Raw genomic sequence first — 20,006 nt, forward strand, 5'->3', positions numbered from 1 at the left:
CTGAGGAGCAGCCTGCATGCCATTCCCTTCCCCTTCTTCTTACCCTACTTCTCCCATAGGCATGGATCTCCTAAACTCTTGCAACCAAGGGAGCAATGGGCAGTGGCAGCTTGTCCCAAGCAAACCCTGAACCTGTCCCCAAGGCCCACTTTTCTGACTTACCAGAGAGTTTGGGAAGCCCAGACTAGGGTCTCCTATTGCTTCTTCTATGCTAAGCCCTTTCTTGTTTTATTGTCCCCAGCTTTAAAAAAAATGTTCCCTCATAGTCACCTGGACTCCTGCTCTGAAATTTTTCCTGCATGAAGTTAAGAACCCACACACTACTGACCAGTCCTAGGCAGATCCACTAAGGGCCAAGTCCCCTTTCTGGTAACATTACTACTCAATATCACTGAGTTTCAACAGCATTATTGTGGCATAGCTAATTAATAGAGATGGTGTTCCCTTAAAGAATATGCACCATTTGCTAGAGTATTAGTTATCAAAGCAGACTATCCTATATAATAAAAGGTTAATATGCAAATTAACTGAACAGGAAATGACCTGTCGCTATGATGCGCACTGACCAAGGGGCAGACACTCAACGCAGGAGCTGCCCCCTGGTAGTCAGTGCACTCTCACAGGGGGAGTGCCACTCAGCCAGAAGCCGAACTCACGGCTGGCAAGCGCAGCGGCAGTGGTGGGAGCCTCTCCTGACTCAGCTGCAGGCAGGCGGTATAAGGAGCTAGGGGTCCTGGACTGCGAGGGTCCTGGACTGCGAGAGCCCTGGACTGTGAGAGGGATGTCTGACTGCCAGCAGGCGGACATCCCCCACGGGGTCCCGGACTGCAAGAGGGCACAGGCCGGGCTGAGGGCCCCTCCCCCCGACCCGTGCATGAATGTTGTGCATCGGGCCTCTAGTACTTTATAACTATTGAATGAATCAATTGTTTAATTGAACTCAGTAGATTACCTACTAATGTAAATGTGTTATTTGTGTGATGTTTCCAGTGCTATATGATTAAAATTGAGGACAATTTCCTGAAACAAGACATTTCCCTCCTTAGGCAAAGTTTACCATGAAATGTTATGTTTGAAATTGTATTGAATGAGGTTTCCATTTTCCATTGTTGTTTAGGTCCCTTTGAATGCCTTGTGCTGGCATTTGGGCAGAAACATCTGTAAACTAGAACCAAATTATTTTTCCTCAGGCAAAGGGCGTAAGGAACTCTCCATGGGAGCATTATGTGAGTTGAAGGAGATAAGGCAATGAGCATGATATCTAGCCATGAGAGTCTGGGTGCGGTTTCATAATTTATATTTGTAACAAGTTCCCAATAGAGGCAGATACCAATGTAGATTGTGCCTGCAGATTGCAGATTAGATAAGTGGAAAGAAATTTACCAGCCTCAATCATTCAACATGGTCTAGGCATCAGTCTTTTTTTTTTTTTTTTTTTTCACAGAGAAGGAAATGGAGATAAGTGATGAACTTTGTAAGTCAGTTAAATAACAGTTGATTAAAAATGGAGGCAGACTCATGGATACAGAAAGCAGACAGACAGTTGTCATGGGGGAAGGTGGGGGCTGGGTGAAATGGATGAAAGGATTAAGCAAAGAATAAAAACAAAAGACTCTTGGACAAGGACAGCAGTATGGTGATTGCCAAAGGAAAAGGGGATATTGGAGTTGGGGGAGATACAAGAGAGTAAAGGGGGAATAAATGGTGATGTAAGTAGACTCAACTTGGGTTGGTGAACACACAATACCATATACAGATGATGTATTGTAGAATTGTATACCTGAAATCTATATAATTTTATTAAACAACTAGAGGCCCACTGCACAAAATTTGTGCACGGGTAGGGCCCTAAGCCTGGCTGGCAATCAGAGCCGATTGGGGTCTTCTGGCTGCCGGCCAGGCCCTTCCTTCCCTGGCTGCCAGCTGCCAGCTGCCAGGCAAGGCCTTCCTTCATTCCGTGCCACCCTTTGGTGGTCAGTGCACATCATAGTGAGTGATCAAATTCCCAGTCAAACTTCCAAGGGGACACTTTGCATATTAGCCTTTTATTTATATAGATGTCACCCTGCCAGGGTTCTTGTTCCAGCATTAAGAAGGGTTCAGCAATCTGGAGAAGGCTGTGAGTAGATTAAATAGGAGTCCAGAGGCAAGCATAATTTTGAAAGGCATTTGGGGGTCAGAGGAGCTTAGCTTAAAGGAAACTAAGATCTAAGGTCTAAGGTCTAAGGTCTAAGGTCTAAAGTCTAAGGTCTCCTCCACTCAGGACCCCATGCTTTTTAATAACACAACTTGTCCTGAGGCGAGGCAGAGATATACACTTCAAAGGGTATACACAAGCATTGTCAGAATGGGGGAATTAGCCTACAGCTGTTTAGGTGTTTGGCCAGTAGGATGCAATAACATGTAGATTAAGATGCCCTGAGCTGTCTGGCAGCCAAGCAATCTTCCCTTTTCAGGTTTGGGGAAATGCCTTCAGCCATTCCCAGATTCAGCCCTGCTGTCATGCTGGAATTGGTTTCCAGCATCACCCTAATAAGTTCAATTAAAAAAAAAAAGAAATCTCTTACTTCTTATCTCATAGAGATGCTATAAACTTTAAATGAGGTTATGACTATACCAGTCAAGTGGTCAGCACATTACCTGGTATATGAAAGCACTCAATAATGTTATAATTATTATTGCTATAATTACTATTTCAGTTTTCTTTTTATTAATTTTAAAACTCATCCAACATAGCCAGTAATCACCTCAGCTTCTTTGTATGTTATGTAATCACTTGGACCTGAGTTTATTTATCTGTAAAGTGATTGGAATAAATGATCTTAAATATTTTATTCTAGATCTAAAAATCTCTAGTTTTTTTGTGTATTTGTGTTGTTGTTGTTGTTGTTGTTAATCCTCACCAAAGGATATTTTTCCATTGATTTTTAGAGAGACTGGAAGAGACAGAGGGAGAAAGAGAGAAACAGAGAAACATCGCATTGGTTGGTTGCTTCCCGTGCTTGCCCAGCCCAGGCCTGGGGATCAAACCTGCAACCCAGGTATATGCCCTTGACCAAGAATTGAACCCAAGACCCTTTGGTGTGCGGGCTGATGCTCTAACCACTGGAAACAAAGGGCCAGAGCTAAAAAATCTCTAGTTTTACATAACAGGAATCAATCACATCTCTCTTAATTAAGGCTTTATACTCACTGAGTGTGCTCCTCTTTCTGACCACAACTCTGATGTCCTGAAAATCTTGTTTCTTATTTGCCTTATCTAAATTTTTTATCCTGTGGAAAACATTTTTTTTTAAGGAAAAAGTATATTGGACTTCTTATCAGTTTTTACTCCTATTTATGCCTGGGAACTTATAACTGAGGTATTATAAAGAGAAAAACCCAAACAGGAAAGGTTGTATTTTCTGTTCATAGGGTCATACCTTTCCCTTTTCTTTTTTGTTTTGTTTTTTTCTGAGGCTTTCCTCGAGAAAATCAAAACCCCATTAACAGAAGTGCTACAGAAAGGAGGCTGCTATTGTTTTAATATGACTCTAATCATAATAATGTGGCAGATTATTTATCATATCCCGAAGAGAGGAATCTCAAGTTGTTCTAGGTTTAGAAACTGAAAGTAACTCATTAAGATCCACTGACTTCACGAAGGATCAGTGTCTAAAATTCCTTATAATGACATTAATATTATCAGTATAACTTCACTTATATCATGAACAGTAACTTAATGATGAAAAAGCAAAACAGAGCAGAAACGAAATGCATGATTGCTCAATGGTGAATTTACCATTGACTATCTGTGTTCTTTTGAAATGTTTTGCCTAAGTCTTTGGCTGAAAGTTCTCTTTTTACTGGGGGAATGTGGTCTATGGGCATATTGCCTCTTACCTGCACAATAACCCCCCTCTTGCAACACCAGTTTTCTCCCTGCACACGAAAATGCGGTGATTTCTCCCATCTAAGAAAAATCAAAGCCTCTCTTGGTCCCACTGCCCTCTCTGGCTATCCCCAGTCATCTTCTGCTTCCTTTTGCAGCAGCGCACCTCAAGCGCTGGATTATCCACCCCTCCAGTTCTTGTTCCACCTCGAGCAGACGCCAACCGGGGTCTCCTCCATTGCAATAAAACTGCTACCTCCTTGATCACCTTTAACTTCTACACTGACATATTCAACGTTCAGTTCTTGCTGTTGGTTGATTGTCCCCCTTTGAAATACTTTCTCAATTTGACTTCCAGAACACTACCCTCTCCTGCCTGTCCTTCTATCTCAGTGGGTATTCCCTCCTGACCTTCTTTCCTGAGCCCTCCTCATCTTCCTTACCTAACATAATGTTGGAATTCCCAGAGTCAAATCTTCACACCTCTCTTCGCTGATTGCATTTATTCTCTAGATCAGTGGTTCTCAACCTTCCTAATGCCGCGACCCTTTAATACAGTTCCTCATGTTGTGGTGACCCCCAACCATAAAATTGTTTTCGTTGCTACTTCATAACTGTAATTTTGCTACTGTTATGAATCGTAATGTAAATATCTGATATGCAGGATGTATTTTCATTGTTACAAATTGAACATAATTAAAGCATAGTGATTAATCACAAAAACAACATGTAATTATATATGTGTTTTATGATGGTCTTAGGTGACCCCTGTGAAACGGTCATTCTACCCCCAAAAGGGTCGTGACCCACAGGTTGAGAACCGCTGCTCTAGATGATCTCACTCCTCCTATGGCTTTAAATACCATCTATGTGCAGATGAATCCAAAATGTCTCTAAGTTCACACCTTCCCTGACTGTTTTTCCTGAAACAATACTCCCTCCTGTCATTTTCTGTTCTTTTTTCTGCTTTATGTTTCTACACAGCACTTATATTTTAGCAGTGATTTTATATTATACTTATCTGTTTATCATGACTAATGTAAACTCTCTGAGGGCATGGATTTGGTTTTGGTCCCTGCTGCATCTCTAGTACCCAGAACAGGGTCTGGTACGGCAAATGTTGAGCAAATGTTGAGCGTACAATTAATGTCAACATTCATTCTTTTGAATTGTTCAACACCCCTTTGTTTTATGTAGCAGTGCCAGGTCAGCAATGGCTGGAACTCTACGCGTGGATCACTGCAGGCTGCCTGAGTTACTTACCATGCAGCACTCCAGGACGAAGGAGGTTGAGCTGGGGGCCGCATTGAAGGGGGAGGCTGGAGAGCGGCAGCAATTCCAATTTGTGTCCAAACCAGGGAATGACAAGTCCAGCCCAGTCCAATGTCACTGTTGGTATAGGTGGGGGAACACTGGGGTGGGAGGGCCTGCACTTTGGGTCACAGCTTCATAACTATCAGGTGAAGAGTGCAGACAACAAGGCTCCAAACAGCAAATAAGGCTATCCAGGGAAACTAACAGATATCCCGAAGGAGAAGAACATTTGCAAAGCCTGCAGGAGACCTAGCTCCTTAATGCCTGTTTTCTTCATCTCAGTGTAGCATCAGGCTGTCTGCAGATGGACTGATATGCCATCCCATATCAGAGGTGGGGCTGGACTGGGACAAACACTGTGGGTAACACAAAGTAAATAAAACAAAGCCCCTGCCTTCAAAGTTCCGGGAGACTCATAGGACATGCTAAGACAACTAATGGAAGAGCATTACATAACATTTAATGTGCGCAGTGGAGCCATGGAATTACAGCAAATTATATCTGTAAAGAAGGTTATTTCTGGATTGTGTTTAAACATAGAACTAGTCTCTTGGGTACAAGAACAAGCTTCATCTGCAAAATGTAGGCTTTGAACAGAATTTTTTAATGTTTCCTTCCTGTTCTAAATTGCTATAACTCTTAATTCACATGCATGTGAACCCTATATACATACATATAAAGACACAGATAATGCACTCTTATTAATTTGCACTTTGCTAATTTGGAATTTATGATCAGCCGTCAGAGTGAGGCTAGTTGAATTTTAATTTTACTTTTGCTCTCTATCAGTGGCGTCAGTAGTTTATTCAACACATGGTGTAAACAAATTATAAAAGGAATGCTCACCAACTGTAACGAACAAACTGTTTTCAAAGTGTTCAGAGCTCCTATTTGTAAACAAATAGCTGCAGTAGAGGTCAGCCACTTGACTAGTGTTTTGATACACTTCGTACAGATTCCTGAGCTAGGGCCCCCTGAAACAAGGTAGGGGTGGGGGTGAAGGCACCAGGTCCCTGACCTTCACTCATCTTAACCTGGAGCCGCAGAAATCAAAGTTTGACTAGATGAAGGGGAAGCTGGGGAAAGTGTATCTAGAGGAACCAGCACCTAGCTGCGTAGTTCCTGAACTGCCTAAGGTATTTTTTGCTCTGGCCAGTAAACAGGGCTTGTAAAATGTAAGTAATACGAAAGAAGTATTCTTCTTTATTAATAGGTTATTATGTAAAATTCATTCATTTAGAAAAGATTATTGGATGCCGACTGTGCAGGAGGCACTTTTATATATCCTTGTTACATTACAGATTTTTCAGTACCATGTGTTTATTTCATCCACAGCTCTTTACTTCTTTTAAATATATCTTTATTAATTTCAGAGTGGAAGGGAGAGGAAGAGGGATAGAAACATCAATGATGAGAGAGAATCATTGATCAGCTGCCTCCTGCACCCTCTCTGCTGTGGATTGAGCCCAGAACCCCGGCATGTGCCCTGACCGGGAGTCAAACCATGACCTCCTGGTTCATAGGTTGACAGTCAGCCACTGAGCCATGCTGGCTGGGCTGATCCACAGCTCTTTAAAATATGCTAGAAGAATATTTCATTATTATACAGTAACGCTAATGGGAATTTCTATTTCATTAACTCAAAAGGGTACATGTAGACCTCACAGGGAAATGGAAATGTTACCAAAAATAGAAACTAAGTTGGCAAGGGGAAACTAAAATTTAGCAAAAGCATTTAGGACTAAGGTCAGAAAAGCTAAAGTTCAGCATGAGATGCAAATTGTAAAAAGCCAGAAGGGAATGGAAAAACATATTCTATACACTACACAACTAGGAAATTTCATCATACCTAAGAAAAATTATCACAAAGTGAATTCTGAACAGGAGATGGACAAGGGGAGCAGTAATAGGAGTCATACAACCCATCTGGCTGAGTCAAAAGACTAATCAAGACAGGCCATAGTCCTCAATCTTCCTTGAACACGTTGAGATCATTTCCAACTTCCTGTCTTTCCTAATGCTGCTCTCCTCACCCCCTGTCTAACTTTTCAGATACTGTTCATTTTCCGAGCCATGCTACCATTCAGCTTCTCCTCAGTGCAGCTCTCTCTCACTCCCCCACCCAAAACAGCAGTCACTTTCTGGATATCTGTGAACCCTAACAAAACACAGTTATCAATACATGGCTCTTTAATGGCAGTTGAGTTCTTCTTCTGGATTATCCTTACTTGGAAGACTTATGCCTTAAGTTTTTTAATGATTTATGAACTTGCTTCTGAGAAAAGTCTTACAAGATATAAAAATTAGATTACATTAATTTTAACAAATTGCATTTGTTGAACAGAATAATACTGTAGAAAAGTGAAAGTATCTTGGAAAATTTGGAATGTATGGTCCATAGTATCTATTGCACTGAACTCCTTAGAAAACATAAATGAGCACTAAAATATGTGTGACTGGTATATTGATTGATTGATGAATGGTAATAAGGAAGTTTTTCTTTGCTGAGACTTTGCGTTCTAACTTATATGTTAACTAGAAGCCCATTGGAGGAATATTCCTGCAAGAATAAGGCTACCTCAGGCCAATATCGCCGCCAAGCCCCGCCACCCAGGGCCACACACGGGGGTCCCACCCGCCCAGGGCCGAACACGGGGGTCCCAGCTGGGGGCAGGGCTTAGGCAGCACACGGGGGCCCAGATGGCGGCTCGCGCTGGCCTGCCCTGCCTGCAGTATGCAAATTAGCTGCCATATTTGTTGGTGGTTAATTTGCATATCACACTGATTAGCCAATGGGAGGTGTAGCAAAGGTATGATCAATTACCATGTTTGTCTATTATTAGATAGGATAATATATGAAGTTGATTAGTGCAAATAATCAGATAATATGTCCCAAAGTACATTCAAGACATTTACCATCACCACACCCCAGCCCTTCCAAAAAACTATTTAGCCTCCAGTATCCTCTATCCTAATTAATAACATCACCATTCACCCAGTGTCCTGAGCCAAGAAACTGGTGGTTACCCAGCATTCTGTCCTTACTCTCATTTTGTATTCCTACTTTAAAGGTTCTGGGACCAATTCCATATCACAGTTCCCCACACCACAAAGCAATTCTCTGACACAAGCTGGGTGTTCTGCAATGCCCTCAATTCTGACACTAGCTCCTAGAGATAGTTGTCACCTGTGCATCTGACCAACTAGCTATAGATCACAGGTTTCAATGACACAGGTGCTTGGGTTCAATTAATTTGCTAGAGTGGCTCACAGAACTCAGAAACATTTTACTTACTAGGTCATTAATCTACACTAATAAAAGAGAAACATGGTATTTGGCGTATGACCGCTACCCTTCCCATTGGCTAATCAGGGTGATATGCAAATTAACTGCCAGCCAAGATGGCGGCCGGCAGTCAGGCCGCTGATGCGAATAGGGATGCTTGCTTGCTTCAGTGACAGAGGACTCCAACGTTCCCCGCCTGACTTGCCGGCCTCTCAGCTGCAACTCTAAGCAACTATGTTGCAAATATAAAAGATAAACAAAACCCCAGAAACCTACTTTACTCAGCCGAGCTTCAGCCAGCCGGACCGCAACATTGTATCAAATACAGACAGTAAACAAAGGCCAGAAACCTGTTTTCAGCAGCCGAGGCCTCAGAGCTAAAGCTGGCCCAGAATAAAAAAAAAAAAAAGGAGCAGTTGGGGGCTTCAGTCACCCGTCAGCCTGAAAATGGCCCTCAGCCCCTCAGCCAGACTGGCCAGGGACCCCAGTGGGGACTCCCACACTAAAGGGTGTGTGACCGGATGCAAACAGCCATCATCCCCTCACCCAGGTTGGCCAGGCACCTAAGTGGGACCCCCACCCTGATCCAGGACACCCTTCAGGGCAAACCAGCCAGCCCCCACCAGTGCACCAGGCCTCTATTCTATATAGTAAAAGGGTAATATGCCTCCCGGCACCGGCACCGGGATCAGTGGAGCCGCGAGGCCTCCCGGCTCCGGGATCAGCGTGACGGGGCAGTACCCAAACCCCCTGATCGCCCTGCAGCTGTGTGTGTGACAGGGTGCAGCGCCCTAACCCCCTGATTGGCCCTGCTCTGTGGGTGATAGAGGGCGGCGCCCCAATCTCCCCCCCCCCCCACCACGGGCCCTGCTCTGTGTGTGACGAGGTAGAGCCATAACCTCCCCATCGGCCCTGCCCTGAGTGTGACAGTGGCAGCGCCCCAACCCCCTGATCGGCCCTGCTCTGTGGGTGATAGAGGGTGGCACCCCAAACCCTTGATGGGCCCTGCTCTGTGAGTGACAATGGGGAGCTCCTCAACCCCCTGATCCGCCCTGCTCTATGTGTGACAGAGTACAGAGCCCCACCCCCCTGATGGGCCCTGCTCTGTGCATGACAGGGGGCGGTGCCGCAACTCCCCTATTGGCCCTACTCTGTGCATGACAGGGGGGAGCTCCTCAGCCCCCTGATCGGCCCTGCTCTGTGCATGACAGTGGGGAGCTCCCCAACCCCCTGATCAACCCTGCTCTGTGTGTGACAGGGTACGGAGCCCCAACCCCCCTGATGGGCCCTGCTCTGTGCATGACAGGGGGCAGCGCCCCAACCCCCTGATCTGCCCTGCTCTGTGCGTGACCGGGGGTGGCGCCACAACTTCCCTATCGACCCTGCCTTGAGTGTGACAGGGGGCGGTGCCCCAACCCCCCAATAGGCCCTACCCTGAGCGTGACTAGGGGTGGCATTGCAACCTCCAGATCCGCCCTGCTCTGTGCATGACAGGGGGCGGTGCCCCAACTCCCCAATCGGCCCTGCTCTGAGCCCGACCAGGGGCTGCACCTAGGGATTGGGCCTGCCCTGTGCCACCCAGGAGCAGGCCTAAGCCAGCAGGTCGTTATCTCTGGAGGGGTCCCAGATTGTGAGAGGGCACAGGCCGGGCTGAGGGACCCCCTCTCCCCCCCGAGTGCACAAATTTTTGTGCACCGGGCCTCTAGTTTATTATAATAGAATATAATTCAGGAGCAGCCAGATGGAACAGATGCAGAGGACAAAGTATGTGGAAAAAGGTTCAGAGCTCCCATAGTCTCTCTAGATGAACCAATTTCCCAGAATCCCTATCTGGAAGTTCTCTGAATCATCTTTTGTTGTTCATGGACACTATGTTATATAGATATGAGTGATTAAATCATTGACCAGTGGTGATTGATTCAACCTCCAGCCATTCTCACCTCCCAGAGGTTAGAGGGTAGAACTGTAAATTCTAACCCTCTGGTCATAGGGTTGGTTCTTTTGTCAATCAGTCTCCATCTTTAGGTTACCTAGGAGCTTTCCAAAAGTCATCTCATTAACATAACAAAAGACACCTTTATGGCTTTCATAAAAGGAAATTCCAAGGGTTTTAGGAGCTCTGTGCTGGGAATGGAGACAAAGATATATATATATATACATATATATATATTCATTCAGATTCATTCCTGCCTCTCCTTCAGCACACTTCTTATCTTGATTCAGGCCTTGGCATCTCTACCCAGACTCTATGGTCATTTCCTAATTGGTTGCCTTGTATGTGGTCTCACCTTTCTCCAATCCATGCCACATACAGACCACTGTTTAAGTTATTCCTCTTTCTAAATATTGTAATGACCTTTATTATCTAAAAGACAAAGCCCCTAATTTTGTTGCATGTCATTCAAGGACCCTCATAGTCTGGTACCTGCCATTTTTTTTTCATATCAAATGTTGACGACAAAGAAACTAAGATGGCGGCATAGATAAACACCGGGAAATTGCCTCCTCCCACAACAATTGAAAAACACCTCAAAGGACAGAGCAGACATCATCCAGAACAACAGGAACGCTGGCTGAGTGTAAATTCTACAACTAGAAGGAAAGAAAAGCACAGGGAGAGCCAGAGGAGCTGCAGAGGTGAAGTGCAGAGGTACAGCGGCACGCGCAGAAAGGGGGTGGCACCTGAGGACGTGGCTGTCTTTTTGAATCACAAGCTCCCGACTGCTCTGAACTCCGGTTCCAGGAAGTCTCTGGGGACCCAGGACTCATACCGGGAGAAGCTGCACTGTCGGGCAGCAGGCGAACTTGAGGGCGGCTTTCCCTCAGAGGTGCTTGCAGTAATTATCGGGTCACTGAGACTCGGGACTCCTTAGGGCTGGGCGGAGAATCAGCCATAGCTCTTTGCTCCGCCCTTTGATTCCCTAAGACCCCGCCCCACCCAGGCTGCGGCAGAGGCTTTTGCATGTGAATGTACCGGCCCTTTGCAAACTGATAATTACCTAACTGCAGCTGAGCCAGGCAGACCCGGAACTTCCAAGAGAAGGCCCAAGGCCCCGCAGCGGCTTGCATTGCTTCACAGCTGAGCCTCTTCGTGGCTCCTGCTGTGTGGCCTCAGGCAGAGGCTGAATTAGCACCTCCTTAGATCCAGGAGCCACTGTACCCAGTGGTCAGATTGCAACCCCTCAGATCCATAAGGGACACACTCCGGGAGCAGACTCAGTGAGCACCAAAGCCCCACTGAAGCAAGTCTTGCCCCAGAAGGGTGTCTTCAGCACAGAAGTTCTCCCACTCCAGACACAGCTGATTCTCACAGCCAATTGGCCTGGAGGTCAATTCCTCCCAGTGATCCTACAACAACCAAGGCACCAAGAGTGCACCAAGAGTGTCCACCTCAGGTAACTGGGGAGGCTGAGCCACTGGGCCCTACAGGACACCTGGCGCACAGGGCCACTCTATCAACACAGGGAAGCAGCCAAAATGCGGAGACAAAGAAACAGGTCACAAATGGCAGAAATGGAGGAAAGCAAACGACTGGATATAGAGTTCAAGGCCACGTTTATAAGGTTTTTCAAGAATTTTATGGAAACCGCCGATAAATTTAATGAATCCCTCAATAAGTATAGTGAGACCATGGAGGACATGAAAAAGGACCAACTAGAAATTAAGCATACACTGACTGAAATAAAGAATAATCTACAGAGATCCAACAGCAGACAAGAGGATCCCAAGAATCAAGTCAAAGATTTGAAATACAAAGAAACAAAAAATACCCAACCGAAAAAGAAAAAAGAAAAGAGATTCAAAAAATATGAAGATAGTGTAAGGAACCTCTGGGACAACTTCAAGCATACCAACATCAGAATTATAGGGGTACCAGAAGGAGAGAGAGGGCAAGATATTGAAAACCTATTTGAAGAAATAATGACAGAAAACTTCCCCTACCTGGTGAAAGAAATGGACTTACAAGTCCAGGAAGCGCAGAGAACCCCAAACAAAAGGAATCCAAAGAGGACCACACCAAGACACATCATAATTAAAATGCCAAGGGCAAAAGACAAAGAGAGAATCTTAAAAGCAGCAAGAGAAAGACAGTCAGTTACCTACAAGGGAGTGCCCATACGACTGTCAGCTGATTTCTCAACAGAAACCATGCAGGCCAGAAGAGAGTGGCAAGAAATATTCAGAGTGATGAATAGCAAGAACCTGCAACCAAGATTACTTTATCCAGCAAAGCTATCATTCAGAATAGAAGGTCAGATTAAGAGCTTCACGGATAAGAAAAAGCTAAAGGAGTTCATCACCACCAAACCAGCATTATATGAAATGCTGAAAGGTATTCTTTAAGAAGAAGAAGAAGAAAAAGGAACTCTTACCATTTGCCACAGCATGGATGGAACTGGAGAGCGGATAAATACCACAGGATCTCACTCATTTGTGGAATATAATAAACAACATAAACTGATGAACAAGGACTGATCCAGAGACGGAGAGGCATTGATTGGACTGTCGGGCCTTGGAGGGAAGGTAGGGGAGGGGAGGGGTAAGGGGGAAAGATCAACCAAAGAACTTTTATGCAAGCATATAGGCCTAACCAATGGACACGGACAACGGGGGGGGTGAGGGCATGAGCGGGGGGGGGGGGGAATAGAGGGTAACGTGGGGACAAGGACACATATGTAATATCTTAATCAATAAAAAATATATTAAAAAAAATGTTGACCATTTTCCTATGGTGCACCATGCCTTCTTGCCATGCTAAAATTGTCAGATTTTGAAATACTAGGCCATTTCATCTCACCAAGTAAAACCATCTATGACTCTATTTAAACTATTTGAGTTACTTTCATCCCTAATCTAAGGACCAATTTCTTTCCTGACTACCCCCCCCCCACAGGCTGATACTTTGGTCACCACTATGCCTGGTAAAGGTAAACGGCTTCCACATATTTGTTCATGTACCCATTGTACCAACTAGATCTTCTTTCCTTTCAGAAGGATAGGGAGGGACATAGCAAATTCTGGTATGGGAAGAGTACCTAGTTTTGCTTTCCATATATTGCTATCATAATAACCACTCAAATATTTGCTGAACACGGGCAAGTCAATGATGAAAGAGTTTAAAAGAAAAGGAATCTCACAGGAGAGAGCAATAGGAGAAAAGGCTCAGAGCAGCAGTGAACTTGTAGTTGGCTGAGACCCTCTCAGAGTGTTTGCTTCTTGGCATGGCTAACTTGGAGGTCTTCATGAAGGGGCTAAAGGTGAGAGAAGGAGCCGATTTGAACAAAGCAGTGACTCGATAAATAAAACATGAAGTGAGACAGGAAAATAACTCAAAGACTTCTGCCTGAGATGCTGGAAGACTGGTAGCACCTTCACAGGAAATGATAAGCTTGGATTGCACAGTCAGACCAGTTTCCACCATCTGATTTTGAAAATATGTCTAAGAGGAAAATCTGAATGGTTACCTACCAACAATGTCCTTGCCAACCTGAGGGCTTACTCCACTTGGTGGCAGTTAATTCAATCTCAGGTTCAGTTCTTTAAGTGGCTTACCTCTCCAAATTTGTACATGCAAACCCTAACAGTGCCAAGCAGCTATTTAAATATTTTTTGTTGTTGTTGAATGAATTAATTAACTAATGAGTTGAATGCATAAATCAATGATTACATATAGCAAAGCTCTGTGGTAAAAGTGCTCTGATCTGAAGGTCAAGAGAGTGGTACTGGGGCCCAAGGCAGAGTGCCCAGCATATGCCACAATGGCACGTTACCTATAGCATACTTGACCCCTCCCTCAAATATTTCTGGGTAGAAAGCAAAGAATGAACAAATATTACTATGAATTTTTAGGCTAATGTAAGGCTTAATATATAGAATTATGGTAGTATACATTTGTCTAACTTGGTCAGCTAAAATGCATGATATGCCACATTTTAAAAAAGACATTTTAAAAAATGTATTACTAACACAAAGTTTTGCATGCAATAGACATTCAGTGTTTTTTAATATTTATGTTTATAATGAAGAGTTAAAAAGCATGAGCCAGTTCTAGGAGTGAGGCAGGAATTATACAAGGTGATTTTGGAAGACATACAGTGCCAGAAAAGAAGGAGGAAGAAAAACAAAACAGAAAACAACTCATAATGATAGAGTTATGTCAAAAGGACACAAGAGCCCAACTGAAAAAGTTCCAAATGGCCAATTTGAGCAAGAAAATAAAATACTATTGAATTATAATCCAAAGTATAAAATAAATATCCACGAGTCTCTACTGTTATAAAGTATGGCATAAATAATAAATGGAAGAAAGTAAACAAGTTACCTGTGCAGAAATATTTCAAATAATTTCTGTATATACTCTGCCCTCCCGAGGTGGAGCAAAGTTAATTGGTGGCTGTGCAGGCATCACCAAGGAGGAAAGCATGGAGGGGGTTGAAAGAGCAACTTCACAGTGGAGAAACCTGGCAAATGCTGCTTCAGCCAGATGACCAACAGTGCTAAATCATGTTGATAGTACCTACCCTTGATATGACTTTGTTTCTGTGGTCTTCCTCCCCAAATCCATCATCCAAGTCAAATCATTAGAAAATCATCAGAGAAATCCCACTGGAGGGACATTTTACCAAATACTTGAATACTACTCCTCAAAGCTGCTAAAGTCGCAGAAAATCAGGAAAGTCTGAGAAACTGTCACAGCCAAAAGGAGACACGGTGACTAACTGTAAAGTGGTCCCCTGGAAGGGGTCCTGGGACAGAAAAAGGACATTAGGTGAAAACATAGGGAATCTGAACGAAGTATGGACTTTAGTTAATTGTAATGTAACAATATTGGCTTATTAGTAACAAATGTAACAAATTAATGTAAGAGGTTAGTAATAGGGAAAACTGGGTATGGGATATTTGCAATTCTCTATAAATCTAAAAGCTATTCTAAAATAAAGAACTTTTTTTAAAAAAGAGCATAAGCCAATTCTCCCATCACACTCAGCACCATGTGGAGATTCAAGAAAATGTCAAAGTATTATTAAGTACTTTTTGGAAAATTAGATAGAAGGATATATTAAAGCAACAGGAATTTTTTTTTAATCAAGGAAGGAGAAAGATTAAAGATGGTTTTTGCACAGTTATACTTGTTCGCTTGAAAAAATATATTTTGTTAAATAAAATATAGGAAAATATAGAAAAAGCCAAAAGGAGAAATATAAGCAAGCTTTCATAATTTCATCATCCAACACAACAACTATTATTATTGTTTTCAATTTTTAAAATATGTATATATATTTTTCGTGGGTTTTCTCATGTTGTAATCATATGTAATATACAATTTCATTTCTCGGAAGTTTTTCTCTCTCTTAACTGAAGATAAATCTTACGTAGAGCTAGTTAATTGGTTGTATTCTGCATTTTGGGCAGAATTAAAGTGAAAAGAACTATGTGACTTCCCAAGATTATATGAACATCCAAGATCTACTCTGCTTCTCTAGGATGCAGGACCAAACCAGAGGGGATGCATGTGGTATCACACGAGAACTTGATGGTATTTCACTGTGGAGGAGTGAAATCAAGAAACAAAATGAAAAAAAGGGATAGTTCATTGTCAGGCAGTAGTCACTGAAATAAGAGATAGGGCACTAAGAGTATTGGAGTTGGAAAACAGTTTAGGGAAATTTAAAAAGGGCATATGTTTAAGAAGTGGGGTATGAACAACTGTAAAAGGGCAAGGAATGAGAAGACCAGGAGGGATAATCTATTTTGCAAATGTGTGATGTATGAACATGTTGTGAGAGAAGAGTGTGCTGAGTTAAGTTTAGGAAGTATTAATATTATTAAAATCTCCTTAGTCACTTCTAGGTAGCATCTTGAATTCAGATAATACTGTTTCTTAAGATTTGATACAATGGCTATTTCCAGATGCAAAGAGTTTGACATCTTGGATTCAACTAGATTGATAAACCAGAAACAGTAAACATTCTTGAGTACATATTGCCACCCAGTGGACAAATGTGTATGATGCACAAAGCATTTGCAATAGAAAAGACAAAGGAAGGTAGTAAAGCTTTGTTTATGGTCAGTGAAAACCAGTTATCATGTGATCCAGACATGAACCACACCACTTATTTAAATTGCCAGAGTAGATTTTTATACACATTTTCAAAATATTCTGATAAATATATCAGAGGCCTTCAGCAATGAGAGAAAAATGTTGAGTATGCCTACTACTACATTAGACACTAAAGTCTCATTGAGGCTAATAAAACTTATGTCCATGAATTTCCAATAAGACAAGTTGGAAATACTTATAATAGAGCAGAAAGAGGATTGTCAAAGCAGAGTTTAGAGGTTCAAATCTTGACTTCCTGGGGTGCTAAAATTCTTCTGGTATTTTGCAGCCAAGTCTATATACTGTGTTTCCTAAAAGGAATAATAGAACTTATGCAATTTGAATGACATTGAAAATCCAAGGAAAACTAATCTGGGGCTTTATTTTTTGCTATGTTTATGTGGCATTCTCATCACGAGGTTTATCCCATTCCCCTTTGAATACCTCCAGAGAGGGAACCAGTATGTGCTTCTCCTTTGTTGGGTCTGGGGTTTATTGATCTAACCCTACTTATAAGTTAATAAGTTGGCCTATCACTGTTTCATCAATGCTGGTAGAAGACAGAGATGCCTGAGTCAGAGACAAAAGATTTCACTATTTACAATTAACAAGCAGGATGAACATCACATTTCAGTTAGTTTCTCTTATACCCCAAGCCCCATGGAGGAACAGAAGAGGGGCCCAGGTGTATCTTGTGCACACAATAGGTTTGTGTCTTAGGTTAAGAGTACTGAGTTTGGGGAATCCACTGCTTTTATAATAAGTGGCAAGAAAATCCACCTTTTTTCCAAAGTGGAATCAACATATCCCTCAGTGGTTGCTTACTGCAAACTCAACACTGATAAATGGCCTCAACAGAGAAGTTAGGGCCTCGCTGGGCTACTTCAGGTCCATGGTGGATTGCCTTTCCCAGCATTCATGCTCATCCAAAATCAGCTTTCCTATAATTTCCATAATTGGTTCTAACTTTTCTTCTATCCCTTCAGAATGCTGTACTTCAACCATCTGCAGTGTGCCACTGCAGATGCCACTGAAAGATCTTTTCTCCAAGCTAATACTTTCTAATGCCTTTCACCATTCCTTCCATGGAAGGAATGGTCTGAAAAAGAGACTAAATAACCCAGTATCATCTAATAACTGCAGGGCAGAATAGAAACATTACTTTGCTTATTCTAGAAATATAACTCTATATGATTACCTAAGATCCCATGAGATTTTTTTGGCAATCACATTAATTCCCATGGAAAAAACCTGACTTTTACCTCAAACTACTATTAAGTCATACTCTTAACTTTCATTGTTATTCTGATATAGTTTCATATTAAAGGAATCACCAACCAGAGTTCATTTAACATAATAGAAAACGTAAGAGTAAGCTCCTTCTTTTAATAATTGTTACTTAGCAGTTCTAGCAGGAAAGTATAATTCCTTATTGTCTCCTATTTTGTGAATTATGGACCTCTATAAAAATTGTTCTCTGTGTTAAAATATATGGCATAGACTCTCAGGCTTTTTGTTTAAATAAGAATCCAATAGTCAGAGAGTTTTGCTTTCTTCCCTTCCCTCCTCACACTACACATGTATGAAAATAGGGAGTTGACAATGTTATCTTCTGCTTTAACAAAGAAAACTGGCATGTATATGTACAAATAGAAATGTTACTTTAAATATTACTACCAGGGAAAGAAGTTTAAAGGTTTTTGAATTTTGACTAAATTTCAAACATACATAAAAGTAAAGAAAGTAGTACAACAAACCCTCCAGATAACCATCATTCAGATTCAAAAATTATCAAGGTTTTGCCACATTTGCATCATCTGTTCCTTTTATTATTATTATTGAAGGATTTGGTAGCAACTCAGAAATAACACATTAGTTAAGTCCTATGTAGTCCAATATACATCAACAAGTGTAGTTGCAGGTATTCTTTTCCATATAACTGCATTGTCATCAACATATAAAAATTAACAATAATTTTGTGGTACTATTTACTACCTAGTCATATTAAAATTTCCCCAATTGTCTCAAAAACATGTTTTTGTAGTTGTTTTCTTCTCATGGTAATCAAAACTAGGTCTGTTCATTGCATGGAATTGTAATGTCTTCTAAATTTCTTTTAATCAGAATATTCCCACCTTTTTTTTTTTTTTTAAATCAGCCAATTGGGGAAAATGGATCACTTTTTTTTACCACTCTGAATTTGTGGTATCTTAAACTTAATCCTCCCTCTTCCATATTTATTTATTTCAATTTATTTCTTATAAATTGATAGTTAGCTCTAGAGCTTGATTAGATTTAGACTCAATATTTGTGGGAGGAATATTTCAAGGTGGTTCTGTGCACTTCCTATCCAGCACATTGGGAAGCAACAATGTCTGGTGGCCTCATTATGATTAAATCATATTAAGGAAATATCCATAGACTCTTACTGAGGTTTTCTTTTTTAAAAAATTTATCTTTGCCGAAACCAGTTTGGCTCAGTGGATAGAGCATTGGCCTGCGGACTGAAGGGTCCCAGGTTCGATTCCGGTCAAGGGCATGTATCTGGGTTGCGGGCACATCCCCAGTGAGAGATGTGCAGGAGGCGGCTGATCGATGTTTCTCTCTCATCGATATTTCTAACTCTCTATCTCCCTTCCTCTCTGTAAAAAATCATCAATAAAATATATATTTTTTAAAAAATTTATCTTTATTACTGAAAGTATTACAGATGTCCCATTGATCCCCTTCACCCCACTCCTGCCCCCTCCCCAGGCCTTCCCTGCACTATTATCTGTGTCCATGAGTTATGTATATATGCATATAAGTTCTTTGGTTAATCTCTTCTTTATCCTTCCTTCCTTCTTTCCTTCCTACTTTTCTTCCTTCCTCCTTTTCTCCCTCTATCACTCCCCCTTTCTTTTGTCAAGAATATATATTGAATTAGGTCAAGCCTTTTAAATATCTATGGAGATAATCACATAATTTCTCTTCTTATAATTATTGGTATGATGAATTTATAAATTATATAAGTTATTATATTATATTACATTATATAATTCTTTTCTAATATTCTAATATTGAACTAATTCTGAAATTCCCAAAATGAATCCCACTAGCTTATATTGTATTTCTTAAATGTTTTTTATTCAACTTAATATTTATTTTATTTTACTTTTGTTTTTTATTGAACTTATTGGGGTGTCATTGGTTAATAAAATTATGTAGGTTTCAGGTGTACAATTCTATAATACATCATCTGTATATTGTATTGTGTGTTCACCACCCCAAGTCAAGTCTCCTTTAATCACCATTTATCCACCCTTTATCCTCTTCTACCTGCCCCACCCCCCTTCCCTCTGATAATCACCATACAACAGTCTGTGTCTTTGAGATTTTTGCTTTAGGGTGGTTTTTTTTTTTTGCTTAATCTCTTCAACTTTTTCACCCAGCCC

Source organism: Myotis daubentonii, chromosome 2 (assembly GCF_963259705.1).
Source record: "Myotis daubentonii chromosome 2, mMyoDau2.1, whole genome shotgun sequence".
NCBI lineage: Eukaryota > Metazoa > Chordata > Mammalia > Chiroptera > Vespertilionidae > Myotis > Myotis daubentonii.